The sequence below is a fragment of the Myotis nattereri genome, assembly GCF_964212035.1.
Source record: "Myotis nattereri genome assembly, chromosome: 3".
Lineage (NCBI taxonomy): Eukaryota > Metazoa > Chordata > Mammalia > Chiroptera > Vespertilionidae > Myotis > Myotis nattereri.
In genome coordinates, this window is record NC_138077.1 from 76,966,147 (window position 1) to 76,990,577 (window position 24,431).

The following is a 24,431-nucleotide window of genomic DNA, read 5'->3' on the forward strand; positions in this document are numbered from 1 at the left end:
GTTGATGAAAACACCTTGGTGGCTGCAGCAGCTGGCAGTGGCAGCAACAGCAGGGTGATGGGGGCAGTGCCTTCTCTTGATCAGCCAGGTTGACTCCTGCAGAGGGACGCCTGACTGAAGCTTAGGCCCACTCCCCATGGGCCTAAGCCATCAGTAGGACATCTCCTGAGGGCTCCCAGACTGTGAGAGGGGGCAGCCTGGGCTGAGGGACCACCCCCCGCCCCCAGTGCATAAATTTCATGCACCAGGCCTCTAGTTATGTCTTTAATTAACAATAAAATATTGTACATAAAAATTCATTAAGAGGGTTGATCTCATGTTAAATGTTCTTACCACAATAACAGTAAGTTAAACTAAATTTAACTTAATTTAATTTAAAAAATGACTGACTATATTGCTCACCTACTGAATTATACTTCAGAGGTATATACAAAATACACAGAAGACTTACAATCTATTTATAATAGCCACTTGGACAGTGCTTACTGAATGCCAGGTACTATTCTAAATATATTAACATATATCAACTCACTTAAGAATCACAATGACTCTATGAAGAGTGTGATCTTAAAAACATTTATTAACACATATCACATGGGCACTGACCTATGAGGCAGATGCTGAATATATTGCTGAGATGGAAGCCTGCAGGCATCCTACTGAGCAAACTGGTTTGAAGAATCACTGGGGAGGTCAAAGGTGTACTGAGGCAGGAGGGAGAAGAGGAATCATTAAGGGGGCTTGAGGCTACAGCTATTTACAAATCAGTGTGGAAGCATTTCAGTGTTTTAACAAATGGTGTACAAGGGTATATATCAGCTAAATATCAGCCCTTTATATTGTAATATTATCATTTCCATTTCATTGATGAAGAAATGAGGCCCCATAGAGTTGAGTGATTTATCCAAAGTCACATGGCCATTGAGTGGAGGAGGTAATGCTTGAACTTAGTCAGTCTGACACCAATTCCTGTTCTTGTAACTGCTATGCTATTCTGCTTCATATTTATAAAGAAAATAATTAGGTATAAAAATAATTAATTTGTCCTGGCTGGTGTGTCTCAGTTGAGCATCATCCCATCCACCAAAAGGTCGTTGGTATGATTTTTGGTCAGAGCACAGACCTGGGTTGCGGGCTTGATTTCCAGGAGGGGGCATGCAGGAGGCAGCTGATCGATGCTTTGCTCTCATATCAATATTTCTCTCTCCTTTCCTCTATTGCTAAAATCAATAAAGACATATTTTTTAAAAATAAAGACAATGAATGGCTATCCAAAAACTAATGTATTCCAGGCACTGTGGATGACAAGCTATAGATGGATTCAAACATCAATTATGTAGAATTTCATAAAAGGTAATGGTTCTTGCAAGAAGTGCTAAAAGTAAGAAAAGACTGTAACTAGAGTTGGAGGTTTTTCTTCAATAAACTGAAGGTGAAAATGAACTGTTTGCACATATTATCTAAATAATTGCTCCAATTTTCCACTATGTTGTATTAGAAGACAGTAGTTTGGAAAGAATAATTTGTAAAGTTTTTGATAACATCTCCAGGGATGCAGCAGAAGGAGTTCCAACTGCACCTTGGCCAACTCTCTTTTCATTTTGGAAGTAGATGATTAGCCATGATTAGCCACGATTGCCAATGACAGCAGGAGATAACTGGACTGGTCATGCCAGGAATTCTAAATACATAGTGGAGAAAAGCAGGTAGAATACTTTTCCCCTCATTTTCTTTCTTCCCTAATATTCCCCTCCCAGTTAGCACTCTTCCTGGTGCTGTGCCCAACTACCTGATGCTGGTTCACCATAGAATGTGGCCTAGGGTTTGCGTTCAAGGCTCTGGTAAACTATATTCACCAAAAATGGATCAGTGGCACCATTTGGAAATAAAATGTAGCCATTGTTTTCAAACACTAGATTAACCTTTCTATATAGTAAAATAATAATTTGGGTTTACCATACCTCCCTCAAAATTATTTAAGGTGATGATAGACTTAAAGTGCAGATGGCACTGCCTTTCTTTCAATTAAAATAAATTTTTAAACTACAGACAAAATTTCTTTTTAGTAGTTTCATGGTATTTTTAACAGAATACCATTACAACCAAGAGTTTATATTAATATTTGTGGTTTTCAAATAGTAAATAACTCAAAAATCAAATGATGGTCATTTCAATACAATGAGAAATTTGATCAACAATTAATAAACTGGAAAACAATACCAACTGGAGCTGAGAAACAAAATCCCATAACGCCAGCTTTCATTTCACATGATCTCCAGGTGGCTGCTGGCCAGTTTGCCACATGAAAAAAGCCTGACACTTACTGGAAAAGACTCCAAGTATTAAAAAAAAAAAGACACTCAGTAGAGAATACACAATGTTGTGCTGAAAGGCTATGTTATTTTGCCAGGAAAAAAAAAAATTCAATCTGTGTGCAAAATACCTCTTTCCATGTCTTTTGATCTGATGTAGCACTTGTCCAAATGGATGGGCTCCCTAAAGGGAAAACCCATTTCAAGCACTGAGGAGCTCCAACAAATGCGCAGCACTCAACCTCGGGCTTAAATATCCCAAATGGTCTCTTGCTGGTAATATGAGAACAAAATCAGTGTTTCACTCAGAAAACAGCTTTCCTGGCTTTCCTCTTCTGTTCCATTTGTGCATTGATATGAAGATCAGAGTCATCAACTTGAATGTGATTTAGAATCTCGATGCAAACAATGAGACATTAAACACTTTCTGGCACTCTGAAATTTGTATTCAGACTCTTCTCTTTTCAGGGTGTAATCACAATTCCATCAGTATTCGAGGGATTTGAGCACAGAGACTGCCTCTGTCAGAATTGTAGCCAGCTATTGCATTCTCAGGCAGTGTGGTCCTGCAAATAATTGCCTGAGAAGGTGGGTGTAACTGGTATTTTGACATATGCTGCTTTATATGGAGCACAATATCTTTTTATTGTAAAGCCTTACAGTTTCAACTTAATTGCTTGAAGATTTGGAAAACAAAATTCAACTTTAAAAAAGGTATGGAAATCATAATCTAACTCACACAAAAAAGGAAAACAAAGACCAAAGTCATTATCATACTATGGCAGCCAAATAGGAGGATCAAAGACTTTGGACTTTACTTCTTGCCTTTGCAAACTGATAATGTTGCTAGCATTTATTCATTTCCTGAGACTTAACAGCATGTATTGTTTCTTTCATCATGTTGCCAATTTTTCTCAAAGAAAATTACTATTTCAAAGCTCTTTATAAATCCCATAACTTCTATAAGCTTGGTTTCCTCATGGGTAAAATGGGAATAACAATGCCTAGTTTGTGGGGTTGGCATGAGGGTTAGAAATAATATAAAAATCACCTAATACTGTCTGGAACATAATGGAAGCTGGCACTATCACTATTATCCAACAGCTTTATCTGGGCATGTAAATTGGAATAAAACTCTGAGATAGTTTTCATACTAATTCAAACATAAGAAAGAACACATTTTCTTGAAGATATAAAGTAATTGAGGTATACATTAGACCATTTATTTGAATTATCAAAAAATATAGATTGTTTCCATTTTCTAATTTGCATGTCCCAATATGGCTTTTGTGAATAGCCCCTGGTAATCGAGGGACTTTTGAAACTTTACGTATTTTTGAAGACACTCAGTATCAAGTTTAACCAACCTGGATATGTAGCTGCCAATAGGCTGCAGGGAAAGCTTCATCCATTAGTAGGGTTACTGCATCAGATATCAAACCCAATATATATATACTGGAGGTCTGGTGCATGAAATTTGTGCACTGGAGGTTGTCTCTCAGCCTAGCCTGCACCCTCTACAATCTGGGACCCCTCAGGGGATGTCTGACTGCCAGTTTAGGCCTGATCCCTGTGGGCCTAAACTGGCAGTTGGACATCCCTCTCACAATCTGGGACTGCTGGCTCCCAACTGCTCACCTGCCTGCCTGATCAATGCCTAACTCCTCCCCTGCCAGCCCAATCGCTCCCAGCTGTCCTCCCCTGCAGGCCTGGTTGCCTCTAACTGCTCTCCACTGCAGGCCTGGTCCCCCCAACTGCCCTCCCCTGGTCACCATCTGGTAGTTGTGGGCACTGCCATCTTTGAGGGTGTGGCAGTCAATTAGCATATTCCCTCCTTATTGGCTGTGGGCTTCACCATCTTTGTGATGGCCTGAGGGTCAATTAGTATAGTCCCTTTTTATTAGTAGGATATATACGTGTGTGTGTTTGTGTGTTCATATATATATGAAGAAAATAAAACCTGCAAGAAACTAAAGGCAAAATAATTTCCATAGACATAGACAACAGCATGGTGATTTCCAGAGGGAAAGGGAGTTGGGGAAGGTAGAAGAGGATATATTGGTGATAAATGGTGATGGAAGGAGACTTGACTTGGGGTGGTGAACACAGTACAATATACAGATGATGTATTATAGAACTGTACACCTGAAACCTGCATAATTTTATTAACCAATGTCATCCCAATAAATTTAGATTAAAAAAAACAGCATAAAATAAAAAAGTTGAAAAATGATTCCACCTACCTAATATTAAAAGAAAAACACCTATGTTTTGGTCTCTTGGGACAGCCTTAACAGTTGTTCAGGGAAAAGGGAAATTTAGTAAAACGTTCTCTTAAAAAGATGGGGGGTGTTGAAAAGAATATATAATTGCTTTTTAATTGTAGGTAATACTTATAAAGTTATTTAATAGCCCCAAAATTCTGTGTATATATTAAAGATTATTATATAAAATTGGAGATGTGAAAATTATCAACTCTATGTTTATTTATATCCTTTGAACAAAAGCAGAGCATCAACATGATGTTTGGGTCGTTTACGCTGATCCCAAAATAATGTTTGGACAGAGCACTAAGAAATCTTGAGGGTCTCATTAATTTTCTCTATAAAATGAGAGGATCAGAATAAATAGAATCCTCTTATTCCCTCCAGATATAACATTACTCCTTTACCATGCAATTGACCTTTGGTTCAGGCCAAATAATTATAACAGAAAGTTAAATTTAGAAACATAATTATTTTCATTACATACTGGGCTATGTTGGGACTCCCTGGATTATGTCACTAGACATAAAATAAGTAACAGGAAGCTCAGTTCCATAAATGCTGGGGTCAAAGATGAAGGAAATAGAAAAGTCCTGAGGAAAGAAAAAAAAAAAAAAAGCCCAAAAGAAAGGGGCAGTATGATTAGGGCAGGTTATACAGAAACCACCAAAAAGATTATATTATTGCCAAGAGGCAAGTCAGCTGGGGAAATGCATGTAGGAGGGCAGTGTATACTTTTTTTTTTCCTTCTTTTTTTTTTTGTACAGGCAGATCAATATTAGTCTTTCAAAGAGGTTTTATTTGTTAGATATTGGGGAAACTCTTAGAAACCACTCTTAGAAGTCAGAATTTACATAATAAGAGAATAGATTTGACTTTGAAGTATTGGGTTAGCCTGAGAATCAATGAGCAAAGACTGCATAGCCCAAACATGGCTGGTCAGTAAGTACCAAGAGGTACCTAAAAGAATCCTCTGGCTTCTACTCTTCCTTTCCACAACATGTAGCAGCAACTGCATTTCCCCCTGACAGCCATGATTGGTCACCCCAATCAGGAGAGCAACTCCTTTATCTGCTTGTTGGTTTAGTGGCCTGAGGAGGCTAAAGGAACCAAACAGCAATTTCAGTTTCCAGTTAAATAGAACCTTAGTCTCCTGGTATGATCACATTGTTTCTTGGGAAATAAGAGTTTTTATAACAGCAGGATCAAAAGATGTAGGAGAAGAAAATATAAATTTTATAAGAGGGTTATTTGGGATAAGAGTGAATAAATCCACTCTACTTAAATCTCCTGGCTCCTGGACTCTGGTATTCTGGCTAAGGAAGACATATATGTAATCATTTATTCAAAACACTAGAGGCCCGGTGCACAAAAATTTGTGCACTGGGGTGGGGGGGAATCCCTCAGCCCAGCCTGCGCCCATTCACAGTCCAGGACCCCTTGGGGGATGTCCACCTCTCAACTTAGGCCCACTCCCCCAGGAGATCAGGCCTAAGCTTACAGTCAGACATCCTTCTGGCAGCCAGGGAGCCCTCTCGGGATGTCCAACTAAAGGCTTAGACCCCCAAGGGATTGGGTCTAAACCGTTAGTTGGACATTCTTAGTGCTGCCACGGAGGTGAGAGAGGCTCCTGCCACCACCACTGCGCCGGCCAGCCATGAGCCAGCTTCTGGCTGAGTGGCACTCCCCATATGAAAGTGCACTGACCACCAGGGTGCAGCTCCTGCATTAAGCCTCTGCCCCCTGGTGGCCAGTGCGCATCATAGCAACTGGTCGTTCTGCCATTCAGTCAATGTGCATATTAGCCTTTTATTATTATTATATAGGATGTTCCTATTTCCCCCTTTTGCCCCCTCTACCCAGCTCTTGCCCCCCACTTCTCTCTGGCCATCGCCATACTGTTGTCTGTGTCCATGGGTTGTGCATATATTTTCTTTTTTTTTTCTTTTTTTTCAAATTAAAGAGTCACATTTATTGCAATCCAGGACTATGAGAGGCCATTCCCTAAATCTCATAGTGATAAGATGGTCGCAAAACCAGACTTATATAAGCAAAGATCACAAAGATATTGATTACATCCCAAGGTTTGGAATGAGGAACCTGATTTGCAAAAAGCAGTTTATAGAAGCAGAAGCAGCATGTTATCTAAATTAGAGTTTTGGGTCTCTGGATCACTGAATTGACAGAAACACATTATCTAGAGCCCTCAGGTCTGGAATGAGGAAGATGATTTGCAAAAAATCAGTTTACAGAAGCAGAAGCAGCATGTTATCTAAATCACAGTTTTTGGGTCCCTGGATCACTGAGTCAACAGGGACATGTTAACTGGAGCTAATGCCACTTACATATGATTTCAGGGCACACTTAAACCTGATCTCATATGGCCACTTCTACATGTTGAGACAGTTCTGTTTCCCAAGCCAAATTCATGAATTGGTAGTTACATGACACACAGTTCATAATGGGCCTTTTAGGTCCCATAGTCTTCTTCAACAAAGATTATTTAGCAGAAGACAGCATGAAAGGTTTTCTCATAAGCTTCCACTTAATTCTGTATATCCAGCTGCCTAAAAAGTGGCAAGAATATGAAAAATCACATGGGATAATTTAGTGTGAGTCCTAGAGGAGAAATTTAAGATTATGCCCACATTCCTTTGGCCAAAACTCATGTGCAAGGCACTAATGAATAGCAGAGTATCTTAGAAATGTATTCTAACTTCCTCCCCTCCACTCTACAAACACAAGCATAGCTCTCCCAAAGACACACAGAAATAATACAATCTAGATATATTAATGGTTCTCAAAATGTGATTCCTGGATCAGCTGCAATAGCATCACCAGGGGACTAATTCCTTTGCCACATGCTGAAATTATTGAATCCAAATCTCTAGGGATGGGACTCAGCAATCTGTTTTTCAACAGCCCTCCATGTGATTGAGATGCACCCCAGTGTTTGTCAATTATTGGTCTGGAACCAAATAAAGAAACACCAAATTTCACATTATCTTGATAGCTTTCCCTAACCACTTGCAGCCTCTCAGAAATAATAAGTGATCCTATTGTCCCATCAAGTCTTTGCAACCTTTCCTTTACCCACTGCACTAACTCTGGGGAAGTCTTGGCAGGAATTCTTAGGCAAAGGTCAACAGTCCATTTACTTTCTGCTGAGTTGAAGGGAAAAAGGGGTCTCTCTATGCTTCGAGGTATATCAGACTCTTTCAGTGAGACCCACATTGATCTGATTTTTTTATGTAAAAACTAGAGGCCCAGTGCACGAATTTGTGCATGGTTGCGATCCAGGTGGCCCACCACAATGGGGGCCCATCAGGCCAAGCCAGGAGGGGGGAAGGGCAGCAGGTTGTTGGCCAGCCAGCCCCACCCCCAATCAAGGTGTTGGGGGCCAATTGGGGGCTGAGAAAGCCAGGGGTGGGGTCAATTAGGCCTGGATTGCCACAGTGTGCTTCATAGCCACCAGTCATTCTGGTCATTCCACTGTTTTAGTTGCTGGGCTTTTATATATTTAGATTAGCTTAGACTAAGCTAATAATATCTGTATTGAGTGGTTTAATTTTAAAATCTAAAGATTCAAGAAGGAATAAAGACTGGCCATCTCAAACTAGCAGAGCAATAATCTCACTTACTCTAAAATTCTATATTCTGTTGGCTTGATTTAAAAATTAGCCAATATGACCCTTGTAGTTTTTTTTAAATTAAATTGGGGCCTCTAAACCATAATGATTTGAAACTATAGTACATATTTTGCAGTTCAAAGTGAAGATTAATTGTGAATATTAATTGGAACTCATTTTAATTTTCACTTGCTTTTTCATTAATAAATTCAATAATATAAAATTGACCTTTTATACTTGAGAAGCAATTAAGTTGTATTAAATTATTATTTTGCATGTTTTAGTTTGGTAGCAAGATTGATATGTACCATAAATTTTCATTAAGGCTAGATTTTTTGAGTAAGTAAACTATTCTCTGTATATAAATTGGGAATTAAATTAAAGTTTTCAGAATTTTTTGGTTCTCAGTCATTAAATAATGTATTTCAGGGAAACTTAAAAATTGAGGTGATCAGTTTACAATTAGGAATTATTCACTTAACCATGAGCTCATGTCTTCTACATTTTGGAAAGATCATATATATTGATTATTTATTGCTCTGCAACAAATTACCACAAAAGTTAGCAGCTTACAAGAAAAAGTATTTATTATTTCACTAGTGGCCCAGCACATGAAATTATGTTCAGTAGGCCACCTGCCGCTTCCGTGGGATCCAGACAGGAGCTGCGCCACTTCCATGAGAGCTGGCAGGAGTCAGCAGGAGCTGTGCTGCTTCTGCAGGAGGGAGGCAGGAGGGAGCTGTGAGCTACTGGCACCCACAGGAAGCGGGAGGGAACCACAGCCACCTACAGGTGCTGGGAGTGAGCCACCACAGACCACAGGGGCTGGGAGGGAGGAGCAGGAGGAAGCCACCACCACCGCCCATGGGAGCTGGTAGGGGAGGGACCAAGAGGTGCTCCATGCATCTCCTGGTGACCAGTCACACACACAGCCCGGCCCACCCATACACGCCTTGCTGGGCATGCAGCCCTGCCTACCTGCGTGAGCCTGCTGTGCACACAGCCTCTGCTGATCAGTTGTTAAGCATAAGGGTGTGATGACCATTTGCATATTAGCCTTTTATTATATAGGACAATTTTTGAGGTTAGGAATTTAAGAGTAGCATAGCTGGGTGGTCTGGCTGAAGGTTCCCAATAGATATAGTCAAGAAGTCAGGCAGGGTTGCACTTGAAACTGAAGACCTGGTTAGGGAAGGGTATCCTCTCAAGCTAACTCATGTAGTTGTAGGAAGGCCCCACTTATTTGCCAACTTTTGGTCACAGGTCTCCTATTCTCTTCACATAGGCTTCTCTTTGTCTGTTTCGGCATTCTCACAGCATGTCATCTGGCTTGTCCCAAGGTGACTGATGAGAAGAGAGAGAGAAGAGAGAGAGAGAGAGAGAGAGAGAGAGAGATTACTCTATATAGAAACCACAGCCTTTATACCCTAATCTTAGAAATGATTTACCCTCACTTCTGCTATACACTAATAGTTCACAGAAATCAAGCTTAGTATATTATGGAAGGGCTCTCCCCAAGAATATAAATACATGATTTGACAGTGGATATTTTTCACACAACAGTCTTTACCTAAGATGATTATTATATTACTAGAAGCTTGGTGCATGACATTTGTGCACTTGGAGGGCGGATCCAAGTGCACAAATGTCTGTGCCCTTCAGCAGTCCAGGAGCCCTCAGGGGATGTCTGACTGATGGAAGCCGCAGTCGGACATGTTTCACGCTGCCGCAGAGGTGAGAGAGGCTCCTGCCATTGCTGCTACACTTGTCAGCCATCAGCCCAGGTGTGGCTGAGCGGCGCTCCTGCATTGAGCATCTGCCCCCTGGTAGTCAGTGCACATCATAGCGACTGGTCTTTCTGCCGTTGGCTCAATTTTCATTTTACCTTTTAATTATATAGGATATAATTTTTTAATGCCTCAGTATATTCCGGAAACATATTTCTGAAAAGTTTGTGTGAATATAATATTTGTCGTTGTCTGTTTTTCCACATCTGTTCTCCTCCCAAGACTGTGAATTCGTCAGGGGAGGTGCTCATTCATGTTTATATTTCCAGCTCCGTGAACAGTGGCTAAGATAGATGTGCTTAATAAAGACTTATTATCTGTGCTGAATTGTATTATATTTTATTGCTCAAAGTAGTTTATATTTTTTATTTTTAAAATTAATATCTAATTTACATAAAATAAAAAGCACAACCTTAAGTGTTTATTGTGATAAATTTTGTTAATTTTACATATTTATGTCACCTCAAACAAGACATAGAACACTTCTATCACCCCTGAAAATTCTCACGTGCCATTTTTCCTCTCCTTCCACTCTCATGCAAAAACTTTTTTAAAAAATATATTTTATTGATTTTTTACAGAGAGGAAGGGAGAGGGATAGAGAGTTAGAAACATCAGTGGGAGAGAAACATCAATCAGCTGCCTCCTGCACACCTCCTACTGGGGATATGCCCGCAACCAAGGTACATGCCCTTGACAGGAATCGAACCTAGGACCTCTCAGTCTGCAGGCCGATGCTCTATCCACTGAGCCAAACCCATTAGGGCACAATAACTTTATTTCTGTCATCATACAATAGTCTTACCTGTTATTGAACTTCAAATAAATGGAATAACTTTATGCCAAATGCTTACGTGTTTGACTTTTTTTTTTTTTTTGCTTAATATACATTACTGAGAAACATATTGTTGCCACTTGGATCAGTAGTTCATTCCTTTTTATTGCTGTACTAGAGGCTCAGTGCATGAATTCATGCACAGGTGTGGTCCCTCAGCCTGGCTGGTGATCAGGGCTGATTAGAGGGGTGGGAGGTGGGGGAGCTAGCCTGTTGGGGGTAGGGACTGCAAGAGGTTGGCCCCAGCAGCAAAATAACCAATTGCTGATTCAGTGAGGAATCAGGCTCCCTCCTCCCTCCTGTCTGTGTCTGGGGTGCGGGTGAACAAGATTCTGGGCTGTCAGGGCCCCAGCAGCCAGGTCTGGGTCAGTGTGCATCATAACGACCTGCTGGTCATCTAGTTGTTCCGGTCATTTTGTTGTAAAGGTCACTTAGGCTTTTATGTATATAGATAATATTCTAATGTATGAATACACCTCAATTTATTTAGCCATTCTTCTCTTGTAAGACATTTAGATTGTTTCTACATTTGATTATTATAAACAGAACTACTGTAAATATTCTTTTACAACTTTTTTTCTATAGACACATAATATCATTTCTCTTGGGTAAATAAATACCAGACAGTGAGATAGCTGGATGCCATTGTTTTTAATTAATCAAAAGGCCTCTTTGTTTTCCAATATGTTTAGGAACTTAAGACAGATTTTTTCAAAACATCAGCTATATCTAATTCCCAAAGAAAATGAAGAGCAGGCAGAAATAGAAAGACTAGTTTTTACACTAAGGTTTTGTAGTGATCAAAAGCAATTGACAGCATCAGCATCCCTTTGTACAAAATTTTTGTACAAAGTTGTGGGATTAATTCTCCACACTAGGATAGAGGCCATGAGCAACAGGCAAAGATTGGGAGATGTAAGGGGGCAGTGCACTGACAGAAAGCAGTGAGAGAACAACAGACTGAGAGCAGAGACAGCAGTGGGCCTACTCTCCATTCTCCTTGGGAATTATACATCAGTGGTGACTTTCCTTCAAATTCATCTTGCCTGTCTTCCATTTCCAGTCTTTTCAACAAAATGTCTTCTTCATCTCATCTATATGCTCCATATCAGCCCCCTTAATTATCCATCTATTTAACAAATACTTATCGAACATTTACTATTTAGCAGGAACTGTTCCAGAAGCTAGGAAAAACAAAACAGACAAAAATTCCTGCCCACATATAGCTATAATCAAAATATGCATTTCATTTATATTCTGTTTTTTTCACCTAATAGATTAAAACCTTAATATATCCCGATACACTGGAAAATTGGAACTAAAGCCTGCCATAGCATCCCTCACATAATAGGTGTTCATTACATGTTTGTTGAATGCATGAATGAATACATGTCCCAAAGTTGTAGGAATGAAATAGTGATTATTATACAATACAGATTCCTTAGGTGAGCATATAAATTAAGGCTTTCCAGGAGGCAGCTCAGAAATATATTCAGTAATACTGAATCAAATCCTTTTTGGAAGTACTGGGACTATACTACAATTTTGCCACAGAGTACATCGTCTCAATCTCAGCTAAAAATGAAGCTTACTTTTCCAAGAAAAGTCAGGCCATTTTCAGAATGAAACTAAAAAGCAAATTTAACTTAATAATGTCAGACATTTATCAATAGCTTAGTGACCACCAACCAAATTACTTTATACTTGGCTTGTGGTTAAACCTTTAGCACAAATATATTTCTAGGTACAAAGGGAAAATTGCATTACACAAAATTCACCTGATTAAAAAATATCACATCTGAAAATCATTCATCTGAGAAAGCTGCAAACCCTAGGCTTGCAAGGTCATGCTGTTTTCAAAGTGAATGTGATCAAAGGGCTTAAAGAACATAAGAAATGACTTTTAGACGGCAAGACACCACATCAAGAGGATATCACAAGTGGATAAGCATCAGCACTAAACTGAACTGTTGATACACAGCTTTGTCTCACTTATTTTTGATGATAAAAGTAACATGTCTATTGTATAAAAATCAAGCATATAAAGTTATAAAGAAAAATGTAAATTACCAGACATAATCACTGGTAAATGTTGGTGAATTTTCTTCTAATCTATTTTTTAAATATATTGTATTGATTTTTTTACAGAGAGGAAGGGAGAGGGATAGAGAGTTAGAAACATAGATGAGAGAGAAACATTGATCATCTGCCTCCTGCACACCTCCTACTGGAGATGTGCCTTCAACCAAGATACATGCCCTTGACTGGAATTGAACCTGGGACCTTTCAGTCTGCAGGCCGACACTCTATCCACTGAACCAAACCAGTTAGGGCTCTGATCTATTTTTTGCACGTATTAGTTGAGCTAGGCTATGTATAAAAATTGTGACTGCTTTTCAACACTGCAACACAAGATTTACCCCCTAGTTTATTACAAATATCTAATTATACATTTTCTTAGTGACTACATTATAGTTCACCTAACTCTTCCCTTATTTTGACTATTACCATTGTTTTTATTTTTTCTCTGTCTCAAATTAGTACTCCATTAAATGTTTCTGGAGTTTGAGGAATTTGTTGGTTGTGTTGGTTTTTGGAGATTGGGCAGGTAATTCAGAATTTTTTACTTAGGGTTTACCTATCCTTAGGAGGGAAATTAAACAATGCATATTGCCAATTACTATACAGCCTCATATAAATCTGATACATAAAAAGGTAGTCACTCCCTATCCCATGTATATAATATTCTCTGAAAAGCAATTCTAACCTAATGAACCCCAGTGACCTGACATCAGGATTTGATATAGATCCAGGATTTATATTTTCATATTTTAATACATATTTTAACCCCACTGAATTCTGTAATAATTTTATAGATATGGCAATACTCTCTAAGCGGCAGTAAATGTGCTTTTTCTGGTTCCTAGAGAATATTGCATTTTTAAACCTCATTTTATTAGATGCAGAAACATTTCAGTAGGTAGAAGATAGGTGCTGAATTTAAATATTTCATCATTAATTTCAATTATTTGTACTCAAAGGAAAATGAAGATACTTTCTCTCAAATCTAAACTGATCAATTCTAAAGTCTAATTTGTTGCTACAGGTCTATTAATCTCCCTGTTCGGGACACGATGAAGGTACAGACCTGTCCCTGTAGACTGATGAGAGCATATCTGCTAAAATTTACACATTGTATTCTTAAAATACCCCAAGACTTTAAACAGGATAAGCCATGAAAAGAACACAGCAGGTACAACTAAATAAGACAGAGGAGCACACAGAAACATACCTGGCCCCAAATTTAAGATATTTTTCAGACCTAATTCCAAAAAGTGGGGCAATGGAGAGTACGTTTTGGGGTCATGTTTCTTAGAGCTTTGGGATAGTTTTAATGCCATTCACTGGGCATTAAGGAATCATCATAAACACAGTGGACTCATTTAAAAACATGTGATAAACCACTAAAACATGTAGGATGAAATCTGAAAGCCTTTTTAAACGAACTTTCAGAACTGAATTGAAATGCTGGTATCAAAAGATGATTATAGGTATAGTTACAACAAATTGTTCTGTCTTGTCACAGATGAATAGTAATGAAACAGGGAAATTAGAATAAAAAACATAGTGGTATAACTTCAGGCAGATATGAAAGATATATGGGTGTTCCTAAGCAGCTCTTTAAATTCAAGTGTCAAATAGACTCTTTGTAGGGAAACCATTCCACATCCCATTGTTTCAAGGGCAGAACTGCAAAGACAGAATAAATGTAGTCAGACCTAATTTCATCTTGCTCTACAGTTTGCTGGAAGTTTCTTTATGTTTTTATTATTATTATTATTTTTAATTTAATTTGACAGACAGCTCAGAGCTAAGTGCACTGCTGGGCACTGAGGACATGAAAGTGCTCAAAATATACTTTCTTCCTTCAAGGCATTTATTATCTAGCACTGTTTTAGACAATAGCTGCACTATGGCCAATTGGGTACCATCAGAGGTATTTCAGCGAATGTCCATTTTATCTTCTGATACAGACACAAATAATATCTCAATCCATACAGACATCATCTCACTTCATGTCCACAGAAACCACAGGTAGTGAGTATTATTGTTTCCACTCAGGAGATGAAAAAGCACAGGCTTGGAGAGTCATGTGGCAAGTACAAAGAAGAACCATGATTCTAGGCGAAGCTCCATTGTGACAGTAAATCATAGTGTCTGAGATTCAAATAATTACTTCAGTTTATTTTGCATGTAGAAACAATTCACCCTCTAACATTAGAACAGAACCATTAAAGTTACAAAATCTTGGAAATCAATGCTAGATCACTGGAACACATAAAAATATCATCTCTTCATAACAATTTTTTTATGCCCACATAGTACCTTTACCATCATCCACTATCAGCTAAAGAATATACATCCATGGTTATCAGCTTCTTTCCTGGATTACTATATCCCATTTACCTAAGGTGTTTCCTTCCTCATTTCTGATTCACTTTCAACCATTTCTAACCTGGCTTTCATTCCAAGCACTACAATTCACTTGCTCTTGTCAAGACCCAGTGGACACTTGTGTGTCCTCATATTATTGCCTCTCAGGTGCATTCAACGAAGCTGTTCATGTCTTACTTGACTCACCTGTTTTGCTCTCCTTTCATGACATAGCTCTGCCCGGTCTCACTATATCCAAGCATCCTCTCCATCTCCTTCAATGGCCTTGCCACTATAAATGAATGATTCATTTCTTGGTCCTGAGCCCTCTACCTTTCTCAGTCTATATGCTTCTTCTATGTAATCTCATTAATGCCTGTAACTTTATATGCTAGCTTTATGCTGATAACTACCAAAGTTATAGCTCCCAAAGACCTCTTCTCTGAGTACAAGATATAGCCAATTACATAACTGATATTTCCACTTGGCTATTGAATGACATTCTTACTTCCCACTAACTTCTTCCCTGAAACATGATTATCCACTTCACTTTCCCATATCAGAAAATAACATTATTTTATGCAGTTGCTAAATAAAAACCTAGGAAGCCATTCTTGAATCCTTGCATTTCCTACTTTTCTCGAATTCAACCCAGCAGAAATACCATCAATTATACCTTCAAACTAAAGCTTGAATTTATCTTCCCTCCATGTTCTTTCTCATTACTTTTGTCTAAAACATTATATCCTATCTAATGAAAGAGAAACATGGTAATTAGCGTATGACTGCTACCCTTCCCATTGGCTAAACAGGGCGATATGCAAATTAACTGCCAGCCAAGATGGCGGCCGGCAGCCAGGCAGCTTGAAACTAACATGAGGCTTGCTTGCTTCAGTGACGGAGGAAACCAACATTCCCCGCCTGCCTTGCCGGCCTCTGAGCCTGCAGTTTGAAACATTGTAACAAATATAGAAGCTAAAAAAAAACCCAGAAACCTGCTTTCAGCAAGCTGGGATCTCAGAGCTGGAGTTATACATTGTTTCAATTATAGAACCCAAACAAACCAGTTGCCTGATTTCAGCAGCAGAGGCCTCAGAGCAGGAGCCAGAGCTAAAGCTGGCCCAGAATAAAAAAAGAAAGAAAAAAAGTAGCAGTTGGGAGCTTCAGTCACCCGCCAGCCTGAAAACAGCCCTCAGCCCCTCACCCAGACTGGCCAGGCACCCCAGTGGGGACCCTCACCCTGATCCAGGACACCCTTCAGGGCAAACCAGCCAGCCCCACCCATGCAGCAGGCCTCTATCCTATATAGTAAAAGGGTAATATGCCTCCCAGCACTGGGATCAGCAGAGCCAAGAGGCCTCCCAGCACGGGGATCAGTGTGACAGGGGGCAGTGCCCAAACCCCCTGATCGCCCTGCGGCTCTGTGTGTGACAGGAGAAGGCACCCCAACCTCCTGATCAGCCCTGCTCTGTGTGTGACAAGATGCGGTGCCCCAACCACCCCCCCCCCCCCCACGGGCCCTGCTCTGTGTGTGATGGGGTAGAGCCATAACCTCCTCATCGGCCCTGCCCTGAGTGTGACAGTGGCGGCGCCCCAACTCCCTGATTGGCCCTGCTCTGTGGGTGATGGAGGGCAGCGCCCCAACCCCCTGATCCACCCTGCTCTGTGTGTGACAAGGGGCGGTGCCCCAACTCCCCTATCGGCCCTATTCTGTGAGTGACGGGGGGAGCTCCTCAACCCCCTGATGGGCCCTGCTCTGTGCGTGACAGGGGGGAGCTCCTTAACCCCCTGATCGACCCTGCTCTGTGCGTGACAGGGGGGAGCTCCTTAACCCCCTGATCGACCCTGCTCTGTGCGTGACAGGGTAAGGAGCCCCAACCCTCTGATTGGCCCTGCACTGTGCGTGACAGGGGATGGCACCGCAACCTCCCCATCGACCCTGCCTTGAGTGTGACAGGGGGTGGTGCCCTAACCCCCCAATCGGTCCTACCCTGAGCGTGACTGAGATTGGCATCGCAACCTCCTAATCCGCCCTGCTCTGTGCATGACAAGGGGAGGCGCCCCAACTCCCCAATTGGCCCTGCTCTGAGCCCGACCAGGGGCTGCACCTAGGGATTGGGCCTGCCCTCTGCCACCCAGGAGCAGGCCTAAGCCAGCAGGGTGTTATCTCCCAAGGGGTCCCAGGCTGCGAAAGGGCACAGCCCATGCTGAGGGACCCCCCCTTCCCCCCCGAGTGCACAAATTTTTGTGCACCGGGCCTCTAGTATATATATATATATATATATATATATATATATATATATATATATATATATATATATGTATATGCCCGGTGCATGAAATTCGTGCACAGAGTTGGGGGTCCTTCAGCTCAGCCTGCACCTTCTAGCAATCTGGGACCCCTCGGGGGATGTCCGACTATGGGATTGGGCCTAAACTGGCATTTGGACATCCCTCTTGGAATCCGGACCCGCTGGCTCCTAGCCGCTTGTCTGCCTGATCACCCCTAACAACTCTGCCTGCCTGCCTGATTGCCCTTAACCAGTCATCTGTCTGCCTGATTGTCCCTAACTGCTTGCCTGCCTGCCTGATCACTCCTGACCACCCTGTCTTCCTGATTGCCCCTAACTACCTCTGCCTCGGCCCCTGCCATGGCAACTTTGTCCAGAAGGACATCTGGAATGATGTCCAGAAGGTCATTCAGCTGTCCAGTCTAAATAGCATATTATGCTTTTATTATTATAGATATCCCACCTTGGTTCTTATTTCTTTCTCCCAAAGAGACTTTTGTAAATTCACTACCAAACTCCTGCTCTCTGTTCTTTGCCTTCAGTCCTTTAAAAAACAAACAAACAAACAAACAAAAAACAATCAAAAAATGAAGTAAATGGGGCAACACATGCCAAGCATCACAGCTTTTATTTTCATATCAAGTTCTAAAGAAAACTGGATCCCAAAGTTATTGGCATCTATAAATCACAAAACCAGTCTATTGCTTGGGAATCTTGCCAACCACATTTTCTTCATCAAGAGATTTAATCTCAAAATCAATATCGCCAAAACATGGACCAATAATTTTTAGTACATCCTCTCTCCTCTTCATTTTGGACTGTAAACTTTGGCTGGCATGGGTACCAATTCTGAGTAACATAACCTGCTGGTGTATCAGGAGGAGTGAGGATTTCTATCTCTTGAGGGCAGCAGGGGCAACTAGGTATCTCCAGAGTTATGACCTCTTGGCCCCTGTTATCAAGAATCCTTAACAGTAAAAGACTTAAAAGTCCCATAGCAGTTTCAGGTACAGAAATCACTATCCTCCACTGCAAAGTAAATAGTTTGTCTAAGGCTGTCCTTCATTTTATATTTAATACTAGATCTAAAACTTGCTAAGACTTCCAGAAGCTCAACTTGCTGATGAATCAGTATCTGATCTATCTGACTGAAATATGTCAACCCTGGTGGACAGCCTGATGGAACCTGTGATGCTGGCATCCATCATACCCGGCTGATTATACAATGGCTGGTGTTGCACAGGAAAGCCCACTGAACCATCCTTCCCCATCACAAAATTCCATTGCTTGATTCAATAATATTTATTGAAAGCACACTATGTACTGGGGCCCTGGCAAGGCAGCTCAGTTTGTTAGAGTGTGTCCCAATACACCAAGGTTGCAGGTTTCATCTCCAGTCTGGGCACATCTAAGAAGCAACCAATGGATGCATAAATAAATGGAACAACAAATCAATCAATCTCTTTCTCTCTCCCTAAAATCAATCAGTATACTATGTGCTAGGGACTTTTCTATCAGCTAGAGATACAAAAAATGACAAAAATCCAATTATTACAGAACTTCATTCTAGTGGAAACAGCACACAATAAACAAAAAAATAAAAAATAAATGTATTAGTATGCCAGATGGTAATACATACTAAGGAGAAAAATTAAGCAAACAAAGGCAATGGGAAATGCCAGATGCAAGTAAGTTGTAAGGTAAATAGAGTGACTGAGTCCTACAGAAGACATAGATTATACCTTCTTTTAGTATAATTAGTTCACATCATTACACACCTTAAAATTCTTCTAATGAGTCACATTAAAACCTAGGGTAAAATCTAAAAATTCTTATTTTTGGTCTTCTGCCTACTTTTCCAACTTTCCTCCTTCATCATAGATCCCAGAAGGTTCCATTCAGTTTCTCAGTACTCTAAAGGTTTCTGCGTCAAGGCCTTTGCACTGTTTTCTCTATCTAGAACACTCTCTCTCAGCTCTACTTTTATCAGACTCATCAGATATCACTTAGTAAGAGATGCCTTTTCTGAGCATTCATTATCAAATAGCACAACCATCCACCTAGATGTGCTTAACTTATTTAGTCCCCTTATAAGTCCTATCACAATTGTTTCAAATGCATATTGTCTTACTTTTCTGTTATGTATTTTACCTCTAGAGTGTATGTTTCATGAGGACAGACCCCATGCTCTGTCTAGTCACTGCTTCATCCCAACCTAGAGTTACACCTGGCATGAGTAAGCATTCTGTAAATACTTGGTTGTTGGTTGGTTGAATGAGTGACTATAAATTCCAATTATTTTCATTCAGAAAAATGTATTGAGCACACACTGTGTGCTAGACATTGGCACAATTCTTAACATTTGCTTGGTCTGTAGAATGTAGGTGGATTATCCAATCTTATTCAGAATTAGAGAAATATGAAATTCTGGTGATAAAAGGACTTTTAAAAATGACTTTTTAGCCCTAACCAGTTTGGCTCAGTGGATAGAGCATCGGCCTGCAGACTGAAAGGTCCCAGGTTCGATTCCAGTCAAGAGCATGTACCTTGGTTGCGGGCAACATCCCCAGTAGGGGGTATGCAGGAGGCAGCTGATCGATGCTTCTCTCTCATCGATGTTTCTAACTCTCTATCCCTCTCCCTTCCTCTCTGTGAAAAAATCAATAAAATATATATTTTTTAAAAAAAGACTTTTTAAATTCAACCTCTCCAGGAAAATGAAGCTAAAGGTGGTTGAATAACATGTTCAAATCACATAACTTTAAGAGTACAGTAAAAACCTACCACAGTTGAAGACTTCTTCTGTGAGTACAATGTAATAAGAACATGAGCAGCAAAATGTCTCAGGCTCCAGAATGTTGTAAATTGAGGGAATGTTCACACAGGATGCCAAATGACATCAATATTAAATATAAACTGTAGATTGTGTATGTTTATGAAACATGAATAGATAATAACATTCATTTGCTGTGAATCCCTGAATGGATATACTTAAAGAGTATTGTAAGGATCACATTTTCAGCTAGATCAGGTAGAATGCAGATGTCCAAGGACAAAGCTCTGAAACACCAAAAATTTCATGAGTAGGACACATTTGATTCAAGGGTTGATCACCATTATCACCTTTATCACCTTTCTCTCCCAAGACTCCAGTAAATAAAGATACAGGATTTACAAAGGTAAAACATCAATCAAGAGAATGTGATTAAGGGAGGAGCATCAATAGAAAATAGATTCTAAGAAACGTCTGTAACATGAGTGGGTGGAGGTGTATAACTGAGAAAGAGGAACAAAGGAAGCATAGCTGGTGTGCTCAAAGGAGGATACATAGAGGAGGGAAAACTGCTTTCCCTGCAGAATCCCAAGAGTATTGCCACTCAGAAATGTCAGGTGCTTATGAAGCCAAAGGCAAGAATTAAGGCTAAAAACTAGGAGTTAAACTGATAGTTTATAAAAGATTTGACTGGAAACCTGGTATCAAACCTCACCAACTAAATAAACTTCTCCACAGCAATGAACCAAAGGTCCCACAACACAACAGCCATATGGCCACTCCAGTGGGGGCATCTCAGTGGATGGAGTGGTCACCTGGCTATTGTGCTTTGGGACTCTGCCCATCCTAGGATGTCTCTGGAGCTTCTCAATTTCTTTAGGGAGGACTCTTTTGGTTCATTTGAGAACAATGAGATCAAATCCCAAATTTAATTGGAACAAAGTATCTAGATGTTTTCATTTAATAGAATGCAAGTTTAGACTGCTAGTGGCCATATTTTTCACCATTTGGTAAAATGAAGCCAATGCTAAGCAAGGCAGATCCTAAATATAGAAGGAACCAAAGTCCTCATAACCTCATAGAGCACCTGGCTACAGAGGGGCCTTGATTTAGAGTTACACATAAAGTTCAGAGAGGAAACCAAACGCATTTTTGCTCAATGAAAATGTTTAAAATCATAGAAAATATTACAATATAAGATAATTTTTATAATTTATTTTTACTTCTTCATATTCTTGGATAAATGGAGTTGGTTTTGAGAGGGAACATACTTAGAGATATGAGGTTAAGTAGCATTTTTATTTTTATTATATATTTTTATATTTTGAGATTTTTGCTTAAATTTATAACTTAATTTTTTAATAATAGCAATAAAACTTTTAAGGAAACATATGTAAGGTAAGAGCTGAGAGAGATAAAGACAAACTGGATGGATCTAAAATACAGACATGAGGGAGTTGGGAAGCACATTTCTGGAAAGAAGTCAGACTACAGAAAAAGAAACGAGTGCACTGATGGCAATGCTGGATTCTGCCTTAACTCTCTGGTCCTGGAAAACAGTAATAGTTAAAGAAGTTACTTCACCTTTTGTGTTCCAGAGTATGTCTTATTGAAAAGAAACACCATTCCCCACATGACTTAGATCAGACTCATAGATGCCCCATTTTTCTACCTATGACAAGGCTGGACACAGAGCCTCCAAATTCCCATTCTTTCCCTCATAATGACTAGCTGACTGTTTCATCCCTACTCATAAGTCAGGGGGGAAAATGCTTTTTTAACCATATATTGATTACATTTCCTTTCTCCAGGCCGCTGACTTTTGATTCACCCTCAGCCTGAGCCAGTACAGGACCTCTTCTTAATGCTCCTTCTGACAATATGTTAACTAATCTCAGAGTAGCAGTCTCTGATCTACTGTCTTTTCACAACCACTCTCACTCATCCTATCTCCCAACCTGGTTCTTCCTGGTCTTGTTTCCTCTAAAAGCAAAGACCTTTTCTGACTAATCTTTGTGATGCTCACAGAGCTTATGGCCCAAGCATTCTCTCTATTACAACAGTTTCCCTTCTCCTGTTGCAGGAGTCTCCTTCCTCCCTCTTACGATGAAGTATCTCTTTATGCAAGTCTGGTTTTGTTTTTCTCTGATACTAATAAAAAGTTCAAGGAGTGAAGATCAACTCTAGAAAGGAGCTAAGGAAAAAAGTTTCTCAGCAGAATTGAAGTCAGCACATAGATTGATGTGCAGGGAAGAGAGCGAAGCTTACAACGTTATTGAGATTTCAAACTGATGTCAGAAAAAGCATGCCCATTTCCCACATATAACACAAGCCTTCTTGGATCCCTTGATACAAAGCAAGGCTAGATGATGGTTCAACCTAAGATGGGAAGAGGGAAGGCATAACAGTGGTCAAAGGAAACACAAAGTTAGGGCTGTAGGATAGACATGCAGTCTACAGATGAGGGATGGCAGAGAGAGCACCTGGAAGATGCGGTAGGCCCCCTTTATTCCCGGGAACATGTTCCAAGACCTGTGGTGGATGCCTAAAACCACAGATAGTCCTGAACCCTATACATACTGTATGTGTGTGTGTGTATAATTTTAATTTATAAATTATGCAAAGTAAGAGATTAAAAATAATAATACAATTAAACATTTATAACATTATACTATTACTAGGGGCCCGGTGCACAAAATTCGTGCACTGGGTGTGTGTGGGGGGGAGAGTGTCCCTCAGCCCAGCCTGCCCCCTCTCACATACTGGGAGCCCTCAGGCGTTGACCCCCATCACCCTCTGATCGCCTGATCGGCCCCTTGCCCAGGCCTGATGCCTCGGCCAGAGGTGTTAGGCTTGGACAGGGGACCCCCATCTCCCCCCGATCACTGGCTCTGGCCCCCGCCCAGGCCTGAGGCCTCTGGCCCAGGAATCATGCCTGGGCAGGGGACCCCCATCTCCCTCTGATCGCTTGCTCCACCCCCCGCCCAAGCCTGACGCCTCTGACCCAGGCTTCAGGCCTGGGCAAGGGGACCATCATATCCCCCCAATCCCCGGCTCCGCCCCCCACCCAGGCCTGATGCCTCGGCCAGAGGAGTTGACCCTCATCACCCTCTGATCACCAATCACCGGATCGGCCCCTTGACCAGGCCTGAGGCCTCCGGCAGAGGTGTCAGGCCTGGGCAGGGGACCCCCAGCTCCCCACGGTTGCAGGCTCCGCCCCTGCCCAGGCCTAACGCCTCTGGCCTAGGCTTCCGGCCCGGGCAGCGGGGACCTGCAGTGGCAGCGGGGGGTGCCGCGATCGTGGGCTTCGCTTTAGGCCCAGGCAAGGGACCCCTAGCTCCTGGGACTGCCAGCTTCGACTGTGCCCAGCTCCCATCGCTGGCTCCACCCCTACTTCCTGCTATCACTGGCCAGGGCGGCAAAAGTGCCTGATTCTCCAATCCTGGCTGGGGGGCAGGGCAAAGGCGGCCCCAGGGCCGCCTTTGCCCTGCCCCCCAGCTCTTAGCTCCCCCCTGGGTTTCCGATCACTGTCAGTGGCAGGGGGCTTCTTCCTGCTTTCCCTTTCGTCTCCCTGCATTGTGCCTACATATGCAAATTAGCCGCCATCTTGTTGGCAGTTAACTGCCAATCTTAGTTGGCAGTTAATTTGCATATAGCCCTGATTAGCCAATGAAAAAGGTATCACCGTACGCCAATTACCATTTTCCTCTTTTATTAGTGTAGATAAGATTAAATGAATGTGCTCATGTATGCTCTCTCTCTATCTTTCTTTTTCTCTCTCTTTCATTCTCATAAGAGATCTGTTAACCAAGATGGCAACCAGGTGACTAAGGATATGGAGCATATACAGTGAGGATAGGCTGGACTAAGGGAAGATTCACATCCTGGGTGGGACAAAGTAGGAGAGCCTGAGATTTAATCACACTACTCACAACGGCATGAAATTAAAACTTACAATTTGTTTGCATCTGGATTTTTTTCACTTAATATTTTCAGACCATAATTGGTCACAGGTAACTGAAGTTGGAGGTGAAACTGTGGCTAGGGTGGGACTACTATACTGTGCTGAATGTTAAAGCAACACCATCGCAAAAGTCAAAATCCAA

The 24,431-nt window shown here is 41.0% G+C and overlaps 1 pseudogene across 1 annotated transcript; it reads right to left on the reverse strand.

The window, feature by feature from the left end:
* Positions 1 to 18,132: 18,132 nt before the first annotated feature.
* LOC308515393 (phospholipid scramblase 1-like) lies at positions 18,133 to 18,823 on the reverse strand (annotated as a pseudogene). The gene has a single exon. The product of its transcript is annotated as a phospholipid scramblase 1-like (transcript).
* Positions 18,824 to 24,431: the final 5,608 nt, after the last annotated feature.